This window comes from Bombus vosnesenskii, unplaced genomic scaffold (assembly GCF_011952255.1).
Source record: "Bombus vosnesenskii isolate JDL3184/JDL3185 unplaced genomic scaffold, Bvos_JDL3184-5_v1.1 scf7180000016274, whole genome shotgun sequence".
Taxonomy (NCBI): Eukaryota; Metazoa; Arthropoda; class Insecta; order Hymenoptera; family Apidae; genus Bombus; species Bombus vosnesenskii.
Window position 1 is genome coordinate 1,436,113 of NW_022884343.1, and position 22,002 is coordinate 1,458,114.

Below are 22,002 nucleotides of genomic sequence, written 5' to 3' on the forward strand. Positions count from 1 at the left end.
TTCCTGTGGGACATAATTTATTGTCATCTTGTAAGTTTACTACAATATTCACTAGAAACTGATATGCAATTTCCAGTGTATTAAACGAACGAAAAAAATTCTTTTCTCTTTTTCCCCTAGTTATTTTTTTAGTCACAGTTCTCCGGCTAAATTAACTCAACTTGAGAGACATTCTTTGGGAATCGATCTACAGACAAACAATACGGAAGTCCCGTGAATCTTCCTGCGCCACGATGTTACACTTCATTTTCTAAGCGAGTGTAGAAGCATGCGCGATTGTAGCCGGCCTATATGACACTAACATATCACTACACGAATGCAATAAATAATTTGACACGCCTTGGACCTGCAATTACTCCGGACTATCGGATATTGTATCCTAAAATACCCCGTTGGTAATGAATATTGAATTAACATGGATTTCTTTTTCGACGAGTCTCTACACAGCTGTGTATCGAAAAATCGGTCACAACTGCGACGACTTAACCTCACCCGTACACTAACTTCTATCATTTCTTTAACAACTTTCGATATTCTTGTAAAAATATTGCAAAATTGCTTTAAGATTTCTATTTTTGGACAATTATATTTTCGTAATAAAAAATTCTAAGAAATTTTAATATTTAAGCTTCCAATTCTTATTTATGTGCTTTCATAATGTTTTATAATAAATGAACGATATTAAATAAAAATTTTGCATTCATCCATGTTGTATATTTTAGCTTGATATATTTTTCAAAAAAATATAAAAATAGGTATCTAGATACCTGATTCTCTTTTAAGTACGACGATTCGACTTTCAAATTCAAAAATAGCTGAGATTTCAAATTAATAAATTGTAATAAAACAAATGTACATACAATACATAACCTCTATTTGTCATTGTGATATAGAATCTTAAGTTAACTACGTCACAACTCAACTCTCTAAGGTTAGTGGACAATTCCAAAATAGCGTAAAAGTGCGAAATTTTAGAACAGGAATACGCTCTTGTCGGAACAAAAAAGTTGTTGAATACCACTTGTGCTCTCTGTCGAGAGCAGATAAACGTTATACGCTACTGGATTATGCGGTATTGATCGGTATCGAAGCCCTTAGTAATAATAAGCGGCGTCCTTGATTTCGCTTTGTTAGACTTCCATAGAATAGGTTATGTACGAATCCGGATGCGATAGTGGAGCCACAGAAACGTAGAAGACAAGATGGTTCTTGTCCTCCTTATGTTTGTATCGCTGGTACGTAAGTCTTCAATAATTTATATCTTTAAAATTATCTAATGTTTGCATCTACACTACCGTGCTTAAGTATTCGGACATTTTCGAATAATTGGTAATATATAAAGTATATCTCAAATAAAGCTCTTCAATCTAACTTCCGTCTCTAATCTAATCTCAGACACCAACATATATAGAGCGTACATATTAATGAAAATATTTGATATTAATTAGTATAAATAAAAAAGCAATAACTGGAGGTGAATTAAAATGGTTTCTACGATAACACTTAGATAAGTGACTTAGCGTATTCGTTCAATATTGAGATCTTAGAATAATTGAAATATGTTTCCAACCACATTTTAAAAGTTATATAGATTTTATGAAGTGTCAGCTGTTTATTAGAGATGAATATGGAACGTGACTGATACAGATATATTCTTCGTTTCACCTTCAATTTAGCAGAACACTTGATCCCACTTACGACAAGAAGTAAAAAATTAACGATAGAAAAACATTTTTCTCAATTCTCAATTGGATTGCACCAAGCATCCACATACTTACGCACGATAATATATGTAATTCTAAAACATATAATCCATATCTTTCATTCCATTTTCACGTAAAATTAATCCATTGACTATACAATAAATTCTATTAAAGTAGGTGCAATTAAGGCGTGTTCGATAAAACGTTAAAACGATAGCTTTTTGATTGAATGGAGTCGATGCTCCGTCGGTAAACAGGGTAAACTTTTCGTCATCCTCTCTTTAAGTGATCCATGGAACAAAGGAACTCGAGAAACCCCGGGTTTACGTTACTCACAGCACCGTGTGAAAAGATAGATAGATAAATAGATAGATAGAGAGAAAGAGAGCGAGAGGGAGAGAACGAGAGAGAAACAACAAGCTCTAAAGTGCAATTTCCAATACATCTCGAGGCCTCTTCGGGCTGCACTAGTGTCCTTAACGCGTGCACATAGTTGATAGGGATCGATAGCTGAAATTATTTTTGCGCTGTCTTTCACGACCCATTTTTCAACGACATTGTGTGTTCTAGTCGGTTATTCCGCGAATCTGAGCCTCATGCAATCCCATGATTTTTAATCAAGCCTTGCGACTACGTAGGTACATTTTCATATAGGGGGTTAGCCTTCTATAACCAGAAATGTTTTATGAGTTTAAAGAAACATATGTAAACTGAAACCAACAAATATCAACCTCTAGATATACATGATCAATGAATTTACAATTTCCGGGGATTTTATTATGAAGAAAATGACCTTAAAATAATAAAATAACCTTGGAATCACGATGGGATACGAATGTAGCTAAAGATGAAATTAGATAGAAGGAAAACTGATGTATCAGTATGTAACTTCACAGCTATGCTACGTTAGACATGCTATGTTACATTAGACATAGAAATGGCTATTTTATAGAGAAACTAATGTGAAAGGTTAAACAGAATTTGAGAAATTCGAACGTTAGACGACATTGTCAAAGAGGTTAGAAAGATTTTAAAAAGTGATTCTAAAAAATTTGAAAGACTAGAACACCGTGGTTTAAAATAAATACTTAAAGTGTAAGTACTTATGAGAAAACCCTAGTTACCTAGCTTTGATTTTAACAAATTCCTTTTATAAATTGGTAACGTTGGTATAGATCTCCATATAATAATGATATACGTACACTTTAGAAAATGATTAATTTTATTTTTAACTGGAAAATATAGCACGTATAACTTAGTTACAGGTTACGATTTGTCTGTATGTTATTTTACAAAAAAATTCACTGAATCGAATTTGAGGTTATATCGAGAAACGAGATAAAATTGAACGATAAGGGAAATTGATAGAATTCTTCTCCCATCTTGGCATAATCGTTTCAACGAACTCAGGAAACCTTGAAAACATCTGAGTCAGGTAATTACACGGCTTCTTCCGAGTATATTAGAAATTCTGCCCGTCGGCCGATTATAATCACTAACATTTCGCTTATTGATCATTCATTGACATCGCGTTTAAAATACCCTTGCCAATAAGCAAATGAGGGAACGAAGGTCGGCTATATATACGGTGCCCCGTAAAACTGGGTCGCACTATATCACTGAAACAATTATGTCACCGATCCCTACATTTACCTAATGGACTCCCAATCTTGTTTTCAATAAAATTATATCCACTTTATATCTAATAATTTAGATACAGTATACAGAAGGTTAATAACTTTTATAAATTAAAATTATCTGAAATTATTACGTAAAATTATATTCATGTAATTCTACCTCGTAATTGAAATCATAAATTCGAAAAGGTACTTCTTTGCAAAAAGATGCGATTATCTAATAACGTTAAAAATGTGAATATAACGAAGATGTACTATGTATTGTTCATACGAAAAACTAACAAGATTAATAACGAACTTTATAAAGGAACTTAAAGAAGATAAACAAAAAAAAAATGACTTTCTTAAAATACTGATAAGTGGATTCAATCTAAAATTAAATATTTTCCTTGTTTATTTAAAAGGATGATCTAGTAACTATCATATTAAGGTTAGGGACAGCAAGATTTTTTCAAAATATTTATGAATGGATTTGCGCTCTGCTGGAATTTATGGCGTCGACGTGAAATTATATATTTTCGTTATTTATTTAGAAAAACCCCAGTGGCAGTCCTATTGAGGTTAGGGACAGCGTGAAATATGAGTAACACATCTAGATAGCAGAATATAATATATAGTATAGCGCAACATCTACTGGTGTGAAACACATAGGGGAAAAGATGGAAGTTCAGTAGTACGAACCTAGCTATTGCGTGGCAGTAGTTCGTCAAGCGCCTTCGCGCGATTTAGGCGACCACTATGGCGCGTTTCACAAGTCACTCACGTGCAAGCTCGATTAACTTTTCATCTAGGATACACAGTCAACCTACGACGAACCTAATCGAATATCGAACATTCCTGATCGAATAGTACTAGTTCACATGTAATTACGAAAGTATTCGAATAATGTAGAAACTCGGAAACCTTTTATGAATATACTATGTGTGTTGTGGACTATGTAGGAAACATTTTGAAATTTCATTAGCACTGCAATGTGGCACGAGTATAATTATGTCGGAAAGCAATCTGAAAACGTATATACACATCGTATCAAATGTTTTTTAAAATGAAATGTACACGTTATAACGTTCGTGTGTAATATGTACATATTAGGTTAGGTTCGTATGAAACATTTAATCAAAGCAATTTCCACATAATTCCATGTACTTTCCCAATGCTTATTTAGTTTCATTATTCCGGATTTAGAAAAATTACCAGAATTCAACGATTTTTAGAATGGAACCGTTATAGTTCCTTTTAAGACAATTTATGCGTTAAAAGATCATCTAGATGGAACAGAAAAAATCATTAACCTCAAATGCTACATTTATTTCCAGAAATTTTCATCTTACTTTTCTCAAATTGAATTTCATCTAACAAAGTCACGTGAATATTTTGATTGCTCATTTATACCAAATTTCATCCTAAATGCAAAACTTAGATGACACAGAATCGCCAAATCGAAATTTCGAAGAATCCACATTTCGCATGTGCCAATTTAATGGAGGCTATAAGATACTTAACGTGGAGATATTGTGTTAATAAATTTCAATATTCCGGTAGAATTATCTGTAGCAGTTATTACATGTTTAAGGTGGCTATTTATGCTGTATAATAATTTTGTACCACATATACAGGGTGGTTGAAAAAATTTTTTTTTATTTTTTAATTTTTCCATCGAGACAACGATCTACAGTGAGGTCCGTTATAACGAGACGCGATAAAGTGCGCGCGTACCGAGCGAAAATTCAAAGTCGATTTTCTCGAAAACAAAGCCTCGAACGAAAAATTTTTATTCTATATTTTCGACTTCTTTTTTCGCGTAGAATCATCCTCTTTCCGCTTGTACCACCAGTTACCGACCACCCTGTATATCGAAACTTTTATTTACTCTTTCAGATTCTCCCAAATTCTCCCAATATGATTGGTATATTAAATTTGTATGAAATTCGCAATAAATACTTTGTAGCTTGTACAACTATGTACACTTCCAAATTGTTTCCAAATCTGACTAAAGTAATCGGTAAAGTCGTATTTTACCGCAGTGTTAATGAAACTTCAAAATGTTGTATATAAAGGAAAAATGAAAAGAAAAAGGATAAGAAGATTTTTTCAATCGGAGGTGTACACGAACGATAACCAGAACAATGTATTCGAAGAGACCGGATGTCTAAACATTAAACACAGGATTCCGATGATTTACGGCAATCAAGAAACTTGGCAGACGGTCACGTTAAGCGTCTGCGCCGGTGAAGAGTGCCAAAGTACCGACAGACTAGACGTCGAGTCGACGTACATCAATCCTTTTGGCATCGATTGACCAATATTTTTCCATTAATAGCGTTCCCGAATTTTCAGACGACGTTTTTCATTGACCTCTCGATGGGAACCATTCGTGTCGATAAAACAGTAACTTTCCTACTATATCGGGCGAAAACATAACACGAATAACGGATCAGAAGTATTCCTGCTGAAATTAATATCCACGAGATTCTTGAAAAGCAATTTCCAATTAATTAAAAATGCATTATCTTCATGAAGATCAGTTAGCCTTAAGAATCGATGATTAATTTAACAAAATGAATAACATATAGGTTAGGTTATGTTTGGAAGAAAATTCAACAACTTGGAATATTTAAAAAATGTAAATGTAATATTTCTGTAAATTCCTACTATTCTGAATATAACTGAATATTATAACGAGTGGACTGTAGATTTTTATAAACGTAATTAAACAAACGGAATCTCGGTAGAAATTCATTTCATTCACTGAATATCTTAATAAGTACTGTACTTTGGATATTTCACATATTATTGCGTTTCTGCGTTATTAAATTTCCTACAAATCCATAATTGGATAAATGAACGTGTATATTATATTATATACTGTAATTATAAATTAACACACGTGTGACGCTAGTGTCGCTTCATATAATGTTAAGACAAGATTTGTTCATCTAATATTATCATGCTTGAAATATGTTATTGATTATAGTGGTAGTAGAGTGGTGTGATAACCTAAAAATACTAAAGTAGTGGAGCCTTAGCCATTATTAAAGTGTATTATGGTATTAAGCTGGGTTTAAGTATGTGTTGTCTTGGTTACGACTATGTATGTTTTATCTCCTTGCATTATCCAGAAACGCGATTCCCCGATGGCTTGGAGCAACGTATTAGCTTCTGTTCAATTATTTCGAAACATTACGAGTCACGTTATCAAACACTCACGACTTCGTTAGCGAAAAATTTTCATCACGTTCGGCGACGACCTTTTCTCTAATGATCACTGATCACGAACGCTTCCCGCCACTCTGAATCATCGTATTTGCTATTCTGGATGACTCCGACTTCGCTGTTTGTCTGCTGGAATTTCAAACACGGCATCTCTGTTTCTATATCTCTTTCTCGCTATCATAGTCGAAGCATTGTAAATTTTAGATATCATTCGTATCTCTTGATTTCTTAAACTTACGAATTTCAATTTCGAAATAGAAAACTTAAGACAAATTTTTTAGGGAATCTAACATTATTACTATTATACAATTAGAAATTTAGTAAAATTCCGAAATTTAATTTCGAAATAAAAAACTTCAGATAAATTTTTTGGGGAATCTAACATTATTATTATTATAGAATTAAAAATTTAGTAAAATTTCGAAATTACTAGATTTAAATTTCAAATATTTTCAAATTCAACATTCTAATTTAGAAATGTTGAAAACTTCAATTTTAAATCTCGAAAGTTTATAAACTCAAATTTGAAAATTGAAATTGTCAGCAAATTCTCAGAAAATTTAAACTGAGCATGTCCAGAGCTTAAAAGTTTAAATGAGAAGAATTGAAGAACGTAAACGGCATTGCAAATTCCATATTTGCAAATGTTTCTATTTTCCCTATTTCCCTAGTTTCTATGTTTCCAAACTGAGACTTTCAAACGTTCAAATTGCGAGCAGCTCCATGTTCTCAGGCTAAATGCGTTGAAAAAAAAAAACAACTAGTTACCCTAGTTCCCCTAGCTTGTAATCGAGAGATCTCGAGCGCAAGAATGCCCGGGATGTTTCGCGGAAAATAATTCCCGCGACGTCGTCTTTGACCCATTTGCCGGGGCGCGCGGTAGTGGAGGGGAAGCTTTTACGATGGCAGGGATTTAAAGGCGAGGAAATATGAAAAATAGAAGGTCTCGGTACACGACGATAACTGTCGCTGCCACGCGCAAACTTACGAACAGAAAACTTTTGGATAAGAGCAAGACTCCTCTGTTGCTGATATATACGCCCACCTCCCTCCCTCTCCCCTTCCCCCTCCTTTCTGTACAAAAGTGGCTTACAGCCAAAGCGAGAACGATATTTCATTCCGATGGAATCTCGAAACTTTCGAACCATTTGCCTTGGAAGGCCGAGACACGGTTGTATTGTGCGTCTGTACATTAAACAGACAATGTTTCGATTGCCCCATAAACGTCTCCCGCCAACTACAATACCCAAAAATTACTAAAAACCATTTTACAGTTTAAGTTAATGAAACCAATACGGTTAGAAGAGAAACGAAGTTCGAGATATACGTGGTTATTCGGTAACTATGTATACTGAGAAATAAGTTGAGATATTTGGGTGAGGTGGACAGGATTATCGTCACTAAAAATTCCCTAGGGGCTCTACGCTATCTCTCTTACAGAATTATTAATCCTTTCACGGCGTAACCCCCGCTATATAGTATTGTGAATTTTCTAGTTTCAATTTGTAGTTTAATTATAATGCAATTTTTAATTTTCATCTTTTCTATGTGATATAAAAAATGCAATAATCATAAGAACGAAGAAATAATAACGATCATACTTAATTGTAAATCATTCACTTCGATCTTTTCTTTTCATTACACTGCCAAAAGGATAAAAGTATTCACTGAGTCTTACATGGGTTACCATGGATCTCCTGATATATATATATATAATATATATCTATATGAGACAAGTGGCGCGTGTGTCGGCTACTGTAGCAAGCACACGTGGCTTAAGTTACACGAGAATAACGTAGAATTCATTTACTCTTCCTAACTTCTTCGGTATATGTATATTTCGAAGTATATTACGAAGTAAAAAGAAATAAAATTTGACGCTCTCTTAACACAGTAATAAGAAGTACATTAATTCTTTCTCCAAATGATTTCTTGTCCCAGTGACAAGATGAAAATTAAATTGTACGATTACCAAACACATATGTAAAAAGGAAACCAAGCAATATATCTAGTATAACTGAAATCTGTATAACTAAAAATACCTTAATTTCGGAGGATAGCTCGAGAGATGCTGCAACCGATGAAAAAGTCACCAGGAAATAACCTCGATCTGATCTCACTCGCGCCACACTTCGGAAAGCCAGCAAAAATCGTTTCTTTAGAACGGCTTAATAAACCAGTCACAGTGCGCGCCGTACACGCACAGTTTCCAAAAAAGCGTTTCCAGGGAAACGAGCCCGCTAGCCTGACGTTAAAATAACCGCGGCGTCCTCTGTTAACAGGAAAACAACGGTATATCCGTCGTCGTTTATAGGCTCGCGGAAGAGAAGAGAAAAAGCATCTCGGAGGTTAGCAACGATGCATATTGGCCAGCGGCAAAGTTTCGCCTCGAAAAAGTTAATCGACGGGCCGCTGATTTATTTCTGGCCGCCGCGCACGCTCGACCAGTTTCACACACGTGTCTAGTTATTTTTAATCCACTATGATGCGTACCAGCCACACGGAATAGACGGAGACGGGCTAGCGTCTGCGGCGCGACGAGGACTACACACATAACAGCACACTTCCTGGTCAAATTTTCGTATATATCACGGGTCGATAAATTGTCGGCACGTGGCAGTCCCGATGTCTCTCCGGCGATTACTATCGAGCACTAGTGGCCAGACACACGAACACGAAACCATCTTTTATCTCGCTACGCTGCACGATTATAGCCTACGAAGAAACGTTATGGAATGACCGGTGACGGTCACGAAGTTACATACCGCGCATGCGTGCCGCGCATACCTATTCGCGATTTCTATTCGAAACACTACACTGCCGCGATTGGATTTTTCTCTAAAATCGATAAATTTTTAGAACGCGATCTGATAATTTGCTAATTTATCACGAGGCAACTTCTCTCGATATTAATTATAATATGACCTAAGAAGATAACCCTCCATGCAGATTAAAAATGGTTATATACACAAAGTTTTATTTTTCGATACGTAAGCGTAAATTTCCAATGGAACAGAGAAAGCTATGTCTCGTATATGTGATATCAGTTACGATACATGCAAAAAGTTTAACTCTTACTTTAGCTTAAAAATGGTCGCATATATATATAGAATCCTACTTTTCGATATGTAAGCGTAGAATTTGCAATGGAGTAACAGAAGTTGAATCTGGATTGCGATATCTTGTGCGTCCTCCGAGACGCGTTTGTTTCAACGAAACCTACATGTCCGTTGGAATCAAATCGAACTACCGTAAGTCATACGGGGCTGATGGGTAGGAAAGTTGCAAACGGAATCGACAGTAAGTTTTCCTCGAGGGAATTGTGCCCGCCTGCAATAAAATCACTGGACGAAAGGAACCAAGAGTAGGAGGAATAGTACAGCTTATACTACTTGCAAAAAAAAGGAAACATTTTACCGTTTCGTCCTAACCTAAAAAAATTAATTCGCGGAACAATAAAGTAGCCAAAAATTGTAAGCCAATATTATTTCTGTGAATCACCATTGTGACGCAGCATTTTTATGACTTTTTTCAGAAAAAAAACGTCGTTCACGAGAAACTGTAAGTTTCCCAAAAATTCTTCTTTTCATCTGAATGCAGTACAAATAAAGAATATGATATTTGAACGAAAAAGAAGCTAGGGTTGGTTTTACTTTCCTCGACGACTACATTCTCTACATTTTCCCCTCGGTTTCCTATCAAGCAAGAATCACATTCGATACACACACAACCGCTTAATTCTTTCCACATATATACCTCCGTCTCTAATATAGGTCGATAGGTCGATATACTCATGGCTACAACTTAACCTTTCATCGGAAAGACATACGAAACTGTAGCAGACTATCAACCTGCCCGTAAAACAACTTCTTCCCTATTTATTCTATAAATATTCACCCACGCATAGGTTCGCCTTTAACCATCTCGAAAATCCCGAAGAACGCGGATGATAACCTACATACTCAACCTGCTCAGCCATCGTATGATGATCCATACTAAACTTTCTATTCAACCGGCTAATATTTTCAGCACATGTAGAACAAGTGTACCATTGGTGGTACACATGGTTTTAGTTAAAAGTAACATCAAATTTAATGCGTCAAATGGATCCTTAAATAATGATTAATGGATACCAACATTGCTATATCTCTATTTCTGTACCGGAGATTTCGAGTTTAACAAAAATCACTAGATTTTAATTTTAGTAAAAATACCTGTAAGTTGGTATGATGAGCTAATAAGAAATTTTTGGACGATGATTAACCAACAGTGGTCAGCATCGTCCCCTTAATACTATTACAGAAAATTCAGGTTTCAACAAAAATCACTAGATCTTGATTTCAGTAAAAGTATTTTTGATTAGTACAAAAAAAAACAAGCAAATAAGAAATATTTTATTTACATTTATCTTAAAAATATATCAAACAGCGACATCTACCTAAAATATTTATTCTCAGAGATTTGCCGGCTGGTCTCTTGACACCTTCTCCCCTCACGGATGTTTCCCTAGAACCTAAACGTCATTTGCACGAAATTGCTTTCAAAGAAACTCAACCTTTGTTTTCCTTCGAACAACTTCGCTTTTATTACGGCCTCCAAATTCTAATTCACAATTCCCTAGATCTTCGATCGTAATAAAGTGGTAATCCTGGCGATACGTAAATCCGTAGTAAACACCGTAAAAAGGTGTTAGAATGGTGCGCGATAAGACCAACCCTGAGCCAACCACCGAACACGACCGTTTTCCCCACGTGCGTAATTAGTTTTGACGGGCTATCGATCGCGGCCGGTTTCGTCAGCGTCGCGAGTAAGTGTCAAAGGTTGAGTACACTTCCTTGCAAGTGAGTCTAGGTCAGCCGTATTGGGTCGATACTATGAAAGCAGGACAAAACGAGGACAGAAAGCTGGCGTGTGCTAGAGAGGGAAAGAGAGAGAGAGAGAGAGAAAACGAGCCTTCGATGTATTTCAGGACAAAGCGAATCGGGGAGAGCAAAGGCGTGCGCCCGTGGCAACATGGTGGGGATAGCCAAGGGCTGATACGAGTAGTGGGGGGGTTGAGGAATTTTATACACGATTATTTCAACGAGAATGGCTGAGTTAAAGGGACGGCGACTACTCGGGTCTGACTAATCGCGACCCTTTCTACTGTACACAAGATCAGACCGGCCCCGGACTCTGCTAAACTGTTATCAATTCTCTGATTCATCGGGTCTACTATTAAACCCGTGCATATTATATACAACGACTCATTCGAAAACGTACCAGGCGTACCATTAGTGTGTACCAGGGTCTCAATAATTCGTGCTTACATTCGAGCCGAGGTTTGTGTAACTCGAGATCGTGTTCTGAGAAAATAAATATTTCCAGCGTAGCACGGTGGAAACGTCGTAACAACGAAAAACGACAAACTAGCGGATCGCGCGCGTACATACACGTACACCGTGTGCACATGGACAGGATTACCTCACCAGCTCTCCCAGTGTGTAATTCGAGCCTGCTTCGATTCCGTTTAGCTCGAATCAACGAGAACAGCGTGTAACAATGTTTCCTCTCCTTACGTAACCTAACAGAATTTGACTAAATATCGCTGTACATAATTTCAGAATGCAAATAACCCTCGAATCTAGCGATCCAAAATTTAAGCGTATCAACGTTTATTCCTTAACGGCATAATGCTATTTGCTATGGTATGTGGGTACATCGAAAGAATTTCAGGTGTCGTATATGCATAGAATAATCAAAGAAGCATCGGCAAGTTCATCATAGCGTATGTTTAGACGGACAAACTTCAAGGCATCGCGTTATTCCATAAGAGCATACGAGCCATTATCGCGTCATTCACGTATACCTTGCTGTATGAAAGGGTGAAAGCCGAAGAAGAAGAATAAGAAGAGAAGCGGAGGCAACAATGCTGGAGAGGAATGCAGCGCGAGCAGAAGCTGCGCGTGATAATGCGCCTGCCCGATCCCGGGACAGACGAGGTGTAGAAAAGAGAGACCGTTTAGAAGGACGGCGAGTCTGGGCGTCTCTGTCGATCGCACGCGGGCTCTGGCAGGCTGGCTGACACTCCCGAAATAATGTTCAACCGCGACCGGTGCAAAAATGGGAGGGGCGAGAGGAGCGGCGTAGGGGCGGTCGCGCCGGAGTGGGAGAAGGTTGTAGCGTGAGAGAGGCGCGCACCGGGGGTAGGTAGGTCGAGGAAGAAGGAGAAGAGGAACCAAGAGGAAGGAACGAAGGACGGATCGAGCGAACGGACGGACGAACGGTTACATAATTTTCGTAATGTCACTATTGTGCGGCGATCCGTGCACATGCGATCCGGTCCAGACGACGGATGTGTCTCGCGGCACAGGGGAGAGGAAGTTCGGCTGGAAATTTGAGGTTAGGAAAAAAGGTTAAGGGACATACTATATGAAACTGATGTATTAGAAACGGGTGTTTGAGACGGAGCTAAAGTAAAAGAAAAATAAAGGTTAAGAAAATAGGCGCGTATACGAGAATCGGTGTATATGTAGAATATAAAGAGACACAAGGGAGAAAGATTCGATACGATCGTGAGTAGAAATATATGATCCAATGGTTGGTACACGTGTGTCTATGTGCGGCAGAAGACACACGAGCACGAAGTACGGGTGGATTCGGAGGGGTGGTGAGATGGCACCAGCCTGCGGAGGAGATGGTATTGGGTGGGCACACATAGACGAAAGGGAGGCGGGGCAGGGGAGCGGCTGTTTGCGGAATGGCGAATCAATCGGTTGAGGGTTCGGGGCAATACTCACCGCGCGCTGATGGTCTGCAAGATGTCTCGGTGTCTCGTCGAGGTGGCAAGAGAGAGAAATTTGATGTCACATACGCCGCTTCATCAGGCCACTGCGCGCCGTTTATACCACTCTGCCTTTAGCGCTTGGCGCTTGCTACTAAAAATATACTCACTTGCCGTGTATTCCCCCGCTTCACGTCTTGTACCGTGACCGACACATTTATTCGCGCGTTTCGAAGCACTCGTATACTTGCAACCACGAACAAACGGATCGCTCGATTACCCTGGATCGTGTCACGGACGCCCGCTCGTTGCCGTGTGTTGCTGGCTGCCGCCGCTTGTCGCCGCTGCTGCACGCCGAGGACGACGAAAGACTGCCAAGAGGAACCAAGAAAAAAAAAAGAAAGACGGTCCTCGAGTCTCCCTCTCTCACATGTATTACACACGCGGCTCTTTCTTTCTTGATGGGCAGAAATTGGACCAAAGGAAAGTTTGAAAAAGAAAGAAAAGAAAAACGGAGAAAGGGAGAACGGAAAAATGTAAACGAAGAGACTTCGAGGGGGAGACAGACAGAGAAGCGAGAAGAAACAGCAGCCTCTCGTAGGTTTCGCGCGGCGCGACCCACCAGACACGAGACCCCGCGCGACGCACGAAAATACACGCGCAGCCCCCGGAGAGCTTTCCTCCTCTGATTCGAAACGCGAGAAAACGCGTACCGAGTAATCCAGCCGACACACCGGTCAAAATCTCTGACACACTCTAACACACAGAGAAGAACCAGGGAACGGGCGTAAAAGGGGGGGATAGGTATCAGGGGAGTATACGGTAATTGTAAGTGTATATATACGTGTACATGTATGTATGTATGTATGTATGTATGTATGTGTATGTCGTAATGGGGAAGAAAAAGGGGGAATATCAAGGGGAATAGGGAGAGTTTTGACGGACAGGAAAAGAGAGAACGAAAAGAAAGGACGGATCCGAACGGTTTGAGAACGGGCAAGAACGAGGGAACGCGTAAGAATGTAGCACAGAGAGCCGACGTCTACGAGGAGAAACGCACGGGAAGAAACCGAGGAGAGGACGAAATCGCTACTTCTTACTCTTTCTCCGCGAGGCGCCGCGTCGCGACGCGCCGCGCATGCACTACTATGCCGACGACCGTTGGAAAATCACTTCTCCCTCCGCCACCCCCTACCCTGGACACCCCTCCTCTTTTCTCCTCGTTGTGCGTCTCCGCTGTGACACGGAGAACACCTATAACCTTAGGCACACTCAGTTTATCGCGTCTCTACGGTACAGGTGATTTTTGTATCTTTGTAAAAAGGGGTGCTTTCGGGTCTTTTTCTCCCCTCCCCCCCCCCTCCCCCGCCCCCTCAATATTGTAATACTTCTGCACTCGTAATATAGTAAAGCCTGGATAAGTGCTCGAAATTCGAGACTCATGCTGACCACTTAGGATATGGTTATAACGGATGCGTATTTGGACGAATCGACATTCTGACGAACTCGATACGTCACAGTAATCGAATAGCGTATGCATTGCAGCCTTCAGATGGCTCCTCCTATTCGTCAGAACCACCAGTTTACTCAAATAAGGATCCACTATAACTACTAGCTTTGTCCAGCACAGCTATAGACATTGGTTGGGGCCGAACGTTCGAAGAGCTTCAAGAGTGGTGGCGACATGAACTATAAGAAGTGTAGAGACCACGGACACAATGTTTAAGAAATGGGCCTCATTGAAAGAGACTCCATATGTCTGTTTCTTTTAACGAGGACCACGCTCTTCGTAGCACCCGCGTTCTATATTTCTTATGTCTATGGCTGGGGATGACAACCGGGCACTTACGGCATAGATCGTGCCGAGCACTTATCCAGACTTTACTGTATACTATTATCGTCGATACGCGTGTCTTTCCATCCTGCATCGTTGGTCACGAGACAAGAAGAGGAGAGAGAGAAATTGAAAGTAAAAGAAAGAAAATGAAAATATATAAATGTTTCTTGTTCGAAGCTATCACTTGAAATATTCGATACCGGTACAAATTACAGATATCCACCGAAATACAGGTCGATGTCTTTCCCTTTGTGCCGTTTCTCATACAGGCTGGTCGGGTCAGACGTATCGCGTGTTATCAGCGGACAGCGAGCCACACAACGTCCGCGCATGGACGAGCCTCGTTTGCGTGCGCGCGCACGCGAGCGTGTCTTCCGTTTTGCGAGTATGTCGCTGGCCTCGTGTGTCCGTTCGTTCCCGCAAGGCCTGTATTATCGAGATACAATTCCTCTTTCTCTCTCGTCCTCTCCCTGTATGCTATATACAGTCGGAGACAAAAATAAGCGGACAGATAATGGAAGTAGATGGACATCGATAAAGTTTAATCGAACTAATACCAGTGTTACGTTATATTCTTAAGTTTTATTCATTATATACCCTAAATTAATTAAACGAAATTATTGATTTACATTTTAGTGTAAACAAGCCGTATTTAACAAAACTTCGTCGATACCTATTCCCACTACCTAACCACTTATTTTTGTCACCAACTGTACATACGTATTACGTATTCAATTATTCTGTGCTAAATGTGTGTCAAAATTTCTCTCTACTTCTGTGTACGTATGTCTGGCTTGCTTTCGGTGTCCATAGGCGCGTGTAATGTTACTTTCTTTTACTTTTAATAATAGTATATTTATTTTACGGTTGTGTACGTACGTGTGTTCTAACTGGGTATTACACGTCGATGTGTTGTGAGAGAAAGAGCAAGAGAGAAAGAGAAAATAGAAAGAGAAGAGAAGAAAAGACACGGATAGAGTGCGCGCGAGAGGCAGGGAGAGGCTGAAGGTCCTTCGTGCGCACGAATTCGGTGCAAGCCACTGCGCCCGATCTGCACGGCACTGCGGTCTCCGTTCGACTGTCATACCTACGCTGTCCGAAATGTCCCGAGTTTACGCGCATGCACACTGTGGCGCCCCGACCGCCCAACCCTCTAACATACTACCCCCGTTTTCTATCTCCTTCTTTTTGCTTCTTTGTCTTTGTACTATTTCCATTTTTCTACCTCCCTCTCACCCCCTTCCTTTCATTGTTATCATTCTCATTAGAAAATTTTATTATCTAAGTAAAGTGTTTCTTTTTCCGTAAAAATTGTTTAATAAGATTTTAGGATAATGATCGCAGGCTCATATAAAAGTAGGATGTATTTGCCTGACTTTTGTGGTATGGTCGTACAGGCGCGGATTAAGGGCGGCTATAGCCCTGGATCTTCCTACTCGAGGCAAAATATTATACAAGTTATTTTACGATTCATTTATGGTAAAAAGATCTAAAAATGCAATTATTTCTCGACAACGCCTACCAACAATCGTTAAATATAACTTATCACAAAATTATAATGCATATACTATAGTGAGTAATTCACTCGCTAATCTTAAAAAAAGAAAAAAAATTTTTTTTAAATAAAGATAAGCCGACTATCTTTTAAAAATTCGTAATAAAAATTTGTTAAACACAACTAATCACAAAATAAGTTCTGTTTCATATTTACGTAAATTTATTTCACTTTGATCGTGTCCTCTATTTTTCTACGAAGGAGACCTCCGCTGGGTCAATAGTCCCAGGCCTTAAAAACTTGAATCCGGCACTGCGTGTATGTATGTGTACTATGACCAGTCATACTTCGCTTCCACCCCTTCTTCCACCCTTTTGTTGGAACAGCCGAGCGCGCATACTCGAAGAAACATTAAAAAACTTAAAAATCTTCCGGTATAAGGAGGACCGTACGATTCACCTCCCAGATATTTCTTAATAACTCTTGATGCTTCTAGGGCGATCAGATTCGCGGAATTTTCACGCCAACCGAGAAAATACCGCGGAGATCGCACAATTAAGTTCTCCGAGTCCCTGACCCGTATATGTATGAACTCCTTATTCTACTTTTATCCAACCACTTTTCGAATATCTCTAACCTCATTCTTCTTTTTCTAACAATCGCTTTTATGATACAATCGTGAACCTTGAGAGGTTACCCCATCGATCCCATTTTCAGATGTAACGTGCAACGATTGAAAAACTTCCGCAGTTTTGGCAGAAATAGTTTTACGATACATTGAAAGGTTAGGCGATCGTATTTCTAAATATAATGCGAAATGACAAATTCGAGAGGCGTTTTTTTGCTTTTGGGGAAACTGATAGCTTTACGATACATTGAAAGGTTATTTGGTTCCATTCTCAGATATGAGTGGAACAACAGATTCGAAAGACTCTTCTGGTAATGTGGTAAAGGGATACAGTTGTTTTTGTAACGATGACCCATACGATAATTAGGAGCACCGATGCGTCATCCTAGATTCTTGAACTAGAGTTTCCTATTTCTCCAAAGGAATCAGCCGGTTCACCGCATTAAGAGCGGTGATCTTTGATTGCCTCTGCAGAACTCGTGCCGCGCATGTCCAACGAAGCTTCCAAAACCTCAAAATATTTTCTGCCAAGAAAAATTCATCAAATCCCCTTCCTCGACGATATTTTCCGTTGCTACGGCGGAACGCGACTAACCATTTGATTATGCACTCTAGCTTAATAAATTATGGACATCCGTATCGTCCATCAAATTGATTTCCTAATAATTGAGCATGTATTTGAAAATCCAATACTCTACCGATATACACGAAAAATAATCTAAATGGAAATTGTAAATTAAAAACAACGTTATGTTTCTCTTATTCGAATAATAAAGTGAAATATTAAAATATTTTTAAAATTGAATGTAAGAAACGAAGCTGAAAAAATGTTTACGTGAAAAATGCTACAATTCCTGAATGTAAATGAAAAATAACCAAAATGATCAATCTAATCGTCTTTTATTAATATTTGTTATGTAAATTAAAAATGAAGTTAATATAAAATAATTTTAAGATTAAATGTAAGAAACAGACCTTAACGGGATGTTCATATGGAAAATTCTATAATTTCTGAATACAGATGAAAAATAACCTAAATGAACAATACGAGTTCCTTCTACTAATATCCGTTACGTAAATGGAAAACGATGTTCCGCTTTTCTAGAATATTTCAGAGGTTAAACACGAAGAACGAGCCTAAAAAATGTTTATAACTAAGCATTCTATAAAAATGATGATACGCTATCGCATAATTCCAGTTCAAACAGGTTTCTATCGAAATGATGTACTTTGACGTCACCCGTGTCGTTTAAACGTATACATCAAAATTGTGCTACCACTAATTTCGACGCGTGTACGGTTATGGTGGGATTAATTTTATTGCGGGGAATTAATACAATTAATTTTACTTTATCACCGACGATGAGTAACGAGCGTGACGTCAAACGACTGAGACCCGCAATTGGGGATACGTTCGTTTTCACTAAACAGGAAAAGCGTCAGTTTTTTATACCAGACGTAATCAAATAGTTTCTATATATTTTTCTCTCCCTCTTTGTCTATGTAATCAATGATAATCAAAAAGTCACGAGCTCTCCATCTGCCATGACATAACCTACTTAATACCAGGTCTCACCAAAGGTAAAAGTGCGCGGAGATTCTGTCACGACAATTTATATAAGTACGTACGTATTGCCACCTAGTGAAAGGAATCTGAACTGTGATGTACGTGCAGCTATATCACTTGATATACCGAAGGAGAGTAATCGAACAGTAATAGATTTGTATCCCTTCAGGCACTTAAAATTATAATACGGCATCACGTCCTGAAGTATCACAAAAGTATTCTGATTTCAAATAATCATAACCAACTGAATGCATCAAATGTAAAAATTCAAACGCTATTTCAATGTTTAAACACTTAAAGGAAATTTTATATAGTATTTATAAAACACATATTTTGCTCAAGTTATTAATTAATAATGACAAAACACAACAAATTAAGGTAAGATATTACAATGCAAATATTCCATGAAATGTGTTTCTAATTGTACAATAACTTACTTCTAAAACGAAATGGAATGTATTGAATGTATTGCGGGCCACGCAATTGAATTTTTATGCAAATTCATATTTCTATGAATATAATTAAGGAACCAATTTATAATTATTTAATAGAAAAAACAATATTCTTTAATTGTTCTTTCTATTAAATATTGTAAAAAGTACTATAGTGTGGATAAAAATTATGTATAATTATGCACTTTCAAATTTCCCATAAATGCATAAAAGTTCGCAGTCTATTTATCAGACACCCTATATACGACAAGATTTTTGATCGGAAAAAGACATACGGAGAAATCGCTTTGCCGAAGCCCCATAATCCTCGGATCAAACACGACGTGCGTGATGAACAGGTGCTTAAAAATAATTGAATATATAGAGAACAAAATGAAAAAAACGAATAGATAAATAGTCTGACCTGCTAAGGGAAAAGAAACCCTACAAACGATGGTGGTTTCTCGATCATCAACAGTACGACGAACAACTATATGTATTAATGTAATTACGTCAACTTTCCTCAGTTTGATAATTATAAAAATTTAAATTGAAATTTATTTTGCGACACACCGAAATTGTAACTTTCTTTACAACATATTATGATAGTTTTTAACTATTCAAAAATACTAGTTTTAAGGCACAGAGATTATTATTTGAAAAGTTATGCGTATATAAAGTTTATGTATATACATACATATATTGCATATAAACGTTGCTATATAAAATGAGGTGGATAAAGTCACCATCGCGATACCGACCGATGCATTCTTACGCATCCAGTATCTTTTTGTTGGCCAATTTATATCATTAACAATATTTATTAAACCTAACCCATCATGTGTTATTAAATATTGGGAATTCAATGTGCCTCAAAGTGAAATTCAGTGAAAATTTCAATGTCTTCTATTGTTAAGGAAAAGATTATTAAGTAAATAATTAAAGTTAGTTACAGCAAAAGGAAAATAGTAAAAAAGAAAAGAAATACTACAGAATTTAAGTAGAAGAAGTAGAAATTAGAAGAAATATGCCTATAGAGATCAAAGAAAAGTACTTCATACATATTTATAGACTAATTTGGAAAACAAAATTACATAATTCAAATCTCCCGGCAGTTCACTTACTCGCGATTCCTTCTTTACCATCACACTGATTTTGAAATATTGACTTTCATGACCATGTGAGTTTATAAACATACAGGAACTGATTAATTTGTATAATTACATTCAGAATCTATACATGTATTCCTGAATGCATGACTTAATTGTGCCTTCCGGTTATATTAACATATTATATAAGTAGTATTCATAATTATGCATTTATGACTTCACGAATCAGAACTACATTCGATTTTATAAGGATAATTGTCAAGAACATAAAGTGCGTTATTCTTGATAAAAAGAATTCAATACAGCAAGCAAACTAACCTTTCATAAATTTGTTTCAAAATTAAAAAAAAAAGAAAGGATATTTATATAAAAATTAATATTTGTAAAAATTTATATTAAAAAGATAATCTTGTAATGATATATGACTTTCATACGTATACATCGCGTAAAAACATTTCGGAAAAATTCACTAACACTTTCAAATATCTAGTCTCTAGTTTATATATACACTACCGTGTACAAGTATTTCAACACTTCCAAATTATTGCAAGTATATTAAATATACTTCAAATGAAGCTCTGTAATTAAAGTTTCATTTCTGATCTCATTTCAAGCAACCATATATATAGCCTATATAAACCAGTTAGTAGATATTGATAAAAACAATAATTGATATTAATTAGTGTAAATAAAAGAGCAATAATTTAAGGTGAATGAAAATTATTTCTATGAAAATGACTTTAAGTGTATCTGTTCAAGTTGAGATCTTAGAATTGGAATATGTTTTCCCAACCATATCCAAAAAATTTCTATATATTTTGTATGGTGTCAACTATTTATTAGGGATGAATATAAAAATTGATTGATGCAAGTATATCCCTTGTCTTAGTTTCAATTTAGTAAAACATTTGATCCTAGCTATGGTTATTTTGGCTATGGCAAGAAGAATTAACAATAGGAAAACATTTTTCTACTAACAAGTGAAAATATAATAAAAATATCAATGTTTTGATTGGATTACATCAAGTGTGTAAGTACCTATGCACGGTAGTGTACATAAAAGATTTTGCTGAAGTCATAAATGACTCTGATTAATTTGCTGAAGTTTGATTCTTAAGAAATTTAAGTTAAAAATTCGCGATACCCCTTTAACCGCCAAGAAAGCAGCGCGGGATAATATGTCAGAGCATGCACCATTTTGAACGAATGCAAGTAAGGTTAAGATTCAAGATGTCAGTAAAAACAATAACAATTTAGAATTAATCTAAAATCTATGCAAGTAATTTAAAAAAATTCAATGTTGCAAGAGGTTATGTCTGTTAATAACAGTTAAATTTATTATTTGTGAAAACGTAATTATTCAAGTTATATGGAAACAACATAGTGAGTGATAGCGTCACTCACCGATGACGTTCCAGGGCTCTTTCCATGGCCACATGCACTCTGCCGATGTTTCCGTAACGTCTTCCAGTATTTCCACACGACAGGAACAAATGTCGTCACTTCACACTAGTTTATTTATCGAAAACTGCAGAAATTTTTCGACAAGAAAACGCAGAAGCAAATAACAACAATCACTTCTGGACTACCGCGCGTAAACTGAAGCTAAAGCCTACTAG

General features: G+C 37.3%; 1 protein-coding gene across 20 annotated transcripts in view; it reads right to left on the bottom strand.

Moving 5' to 3' along the window:
- The window catches only part of LOC117242425 (plasma membrane calcium-transporting ATPase 3), an 83,688-nt gene extending 61,695 nt beyond the window's left edge, over positions 1 to 21,993 (bottom strand). For 9 of the 20 annotated variants that reach the window (XM_033509070.1, XM_033509068.1, XM_033509069.1 and 6 more), the window contains exon 1: positions 13,333 to 14,107. The gene's annotated coding sequence lies outside the window, so the exon portion shown is untranslated. The other 11 variants (XM_033509059.1, XM_033509067.1, XM_033509055.1 and 8 more) reach the window with 10 other exon arrangements.
- Between the last annotated feature and the right edge of the window lie 9 nt (positions 21,994 to 22,002).